This window comes from Elephantulus edwardii, unplaced genomic scaffold (assembly GCF_000299155.1).
Source record: "Elephantulus edwardii isolate Elephantulus edwardi_28Jun2011 unplaced genomic scaffold, EleEdw1.0 scaffold00039, whole genome shotgun sequence".
Lineage (NCBI taxonomy): Eukaryota > Metazoa > Chordata > Mammalia > Macroscelidea > Macroscelididae > Elephantulus > Elephantulus edwardii.
Window position 1 is genome coordinate 16,636,422 of NW_006399789.1, and position 3,037 is coordinate 16,639,458.

The following is a 3,037-nucleotide window of genomic DNA, read 5'->3' on the forward strand; positions in this document are numbered from 1 at the left end:
TCAGAGGTGGAGATGACATAGTGGCAAGAAGTTGCACTGCAATTCTGAAGGAACGAGGTCCTAGGCACCACTAGCTGCTCCACTGGAGAAGGTTGGGCAATCACCTCTTATGAGATTAACTGCCTTGGAAAAACACCAGAAGGTCAGCTATAGGTTGGTTCTTACTCTACAGTACACAATCATAACAACAAACAAATCTCAAGAAGGAGATTGCTCACCCTCCATCGAGTCACTGGTGGATTAGAACTGCATGCCTTTGGGATTGCAATGCAACTTCTTGCCAATAGGCCATCAGAGTGACCTAAGAGCCTCCCATTGTGCCTGCAAGTGGGAACTGACCAATATCTGACCCTCCAGAGGGTTTTCCAGTGGCTTTTTCATCTTTGCCTCCAATTAGGACTCTGGCTCCTCTTTCTTCAAGACATACTTTTTCTTTTGGTAGTCTATGAGATATTCTGAAAAACATCAATTCTACTTCTGTCATCCTTATTCAATGACCAGTTCTCAGATGCATAGCAAGTGATCAGAAAGACCATGCCCCAAAACAGATGCATCTTGGTCCTCAAATTGACATCATTACTTCTTAATAATTTGGAGAGGATCCTGACTGCAGACTATCCCAGTGCAAACATCTAATTTCCTGACTGTTGGTAATAAGAGTGTTGATTGTGAATCCAGTTAAGAGGATGTTGTTGACAGTTTCAATATTTTCTCCATCTATCATAATATTCATGACCTGTTTCAGGCCATGGTCTTCACAGTTACTTGCTATGCATCAGAAAACTGGACAATGCCTAAGGATGGACAGAAGAAGAATAAGTGCTTTTTTAGTGGTGGTGCTAGAGAAGAGTACTTATTGAACATAGCGACCACCAAGAGAACAAATAGGTCTGTCTTGGAGAGGGTGAAACCAAGTTTCCAGTTGGCGGCAAGAATTTTGAAGCATATTTAGTACACATGACCAGGAGGGACTCTTACCTGGAGAAGGATATCATGCTCAGAAGGGTGAAGGGGACAGTGCAGAAGAGGCAGATTCTGGAGGAGATGGATTGACACAGTGACTGGGGTGATGAGGGTAGGTGTGTCAGTCAGTGAGACTGGCTAAGGATAGGGGAAACTTTAGAGCTGTTGTACATAGGGTCACTATGATTTGCACAAACAACATCATCATCATGATGTTAAATATTGGTTCAATGGTAAGAATTTTTGTTTTCTTGATATTGAGATACAACTCACATGGAAGGCTGTATTCTTCACTCCTCTGCAACAAGTCCTTCACGTCCTCCTCACTTTCAACAAGCAAGTTTGTGTCATCTGTATAACACAGGTTATTGATGAGTCTTCCTCCATTCTTTTTGTCACATTCTTCTTCATAGATTCCAGCTTCTCCAATAATTTGTTCAGCACACAGATTGAATAAGTATGGAGGGAGAGTGGATATTACCCTGATGTACTCCTTTCTTATTTTTTTTTTAATTATTGAGCAGTTTCATTAATTTGGAAGCAGGAATGCCATCCACTTCCTAAACAACATGCCTCAGGAAACTCTATGAACTTTGATAAATGTCGATAGTTATAGAATGGTTTCAGGCCTTTTGTTCATAGGGTTGCTATGAGTTGTTCTTGACGACAATCAAGAACAACATCATATTTAATATTACAAGGAAGTAAAATCTTGTGAAAGTTTATTAAAAATGGTTGAAACAGGATCTCAACAAGTAACTGACAGAAATTCAAGCCAGATTTTGAAGAGGCCATGGCACAAGAGAAGTCACTGCTGATGCCAGATGGATGTTGGATATCACAAAATATATCATGTTGATTTTTCCACTTCATGCTACATTCAATACTCTCTTCACGGATTCTTTGTACTGAGAAATGTTTTTTTTTCATTTCCCCTCTCATTCTTAAGATGGACAACAGACTTATAATCTTTACCTTCTTAGTACCAAGGAGCTCTTCTTTATTCATTTCCCTATTTTTCTCAGCAGACTTAACTTGACGAAGTATCTCCAAGGCATTTTTTTTCTTTAAGAGTTATTTTTCAAAATATATTCCTCCATGTCCAGGAACACCTTATTTTTCTCTCACTCCAGTTTTTCAAGATTCATGGTACAGAACTCTTAGTAGATATATTGCATAATCATAATTCTGCCTCTTTAAAGGACACTTACCTGTTTTGATGGTAAGTACATCTGTGGTCTCCCTCTCCTGTGAGTTTAATAAGATTCTTCTTTGCATGTTCATCGAAATTCAGACTGGAAAGTTTAACCCTTAAGGTTACTACTCAGGCATTGGGATTTTGAACAGATGGTCCTGATGAAATATAATCAGCTGTGTCAATTTCAATTGGAAAATGCTTCTCACATTTCTTATCACTGTCCAGTGCAGCTGGCTCTTGGTGCAGAAATCGTTAAAAGCTTGACAGTGTTTTTTAATTGCTAAAGGAGTTAAATTCAGGGAATTATGAATCTTTAAAAGTTCTATATTTTCCTCCTTTTCCATGGACACTCTTCTTTTACTGGATAACTCATTCAAACAGGAACAGGTATTGCAATGGGTTTAAATGGTTCTAAAACAGGATAAATTCTAGGCCAGTCTTGGTTAACAGTCTTTTTCTAAGTTCTAAGAGATAATGCTTTTCTTATTGGTTTTTCATTTCTGGATATTTTAAAGTTTTCTATTGTAGCTCATAATATGGAGGCTACAAAGCAGACACACAGTTGTGACCTCAATGTTCCTTTCTTAATTTTAAACGATGTAGTGTTTCCTTAGTCTGTTTGTGCAACAGCCTTTTAGTCTAGGTATAAGTTTCATATGAGCACCGTTAAGTGCTCTAGGATTCCCATTCTTCTCAACATTAGCCATAACTTGTTATGATCCACATAGTCAAATGTCTTTGTATAGTTAATAAAGCATAAATAGACATTCCTCTGGTATTCTTTAAGCCAGGATCCATATGATATCAGCATTGATATTGCTGGTACCACAGGCTTTTATAAATTCTGTTTGAATATCAGAAAGTTCCTAATCTACT

At 38.1% G+C, this 3,037-nt stretch overlaps 1 pseudogene; it reads right to left on the reverse strand.

Annotated features, from left to right (window-relative positions):
- Nucleotides 1–1,832: 1,832 nt before the first annotated feature.
- LOC102843366 lies at nt 1,833–2,654 on the reverse strand (annotated as a pseudogene).
- Nucleotides 2,655–3,037: the final 383 nt, after the last annotated feature.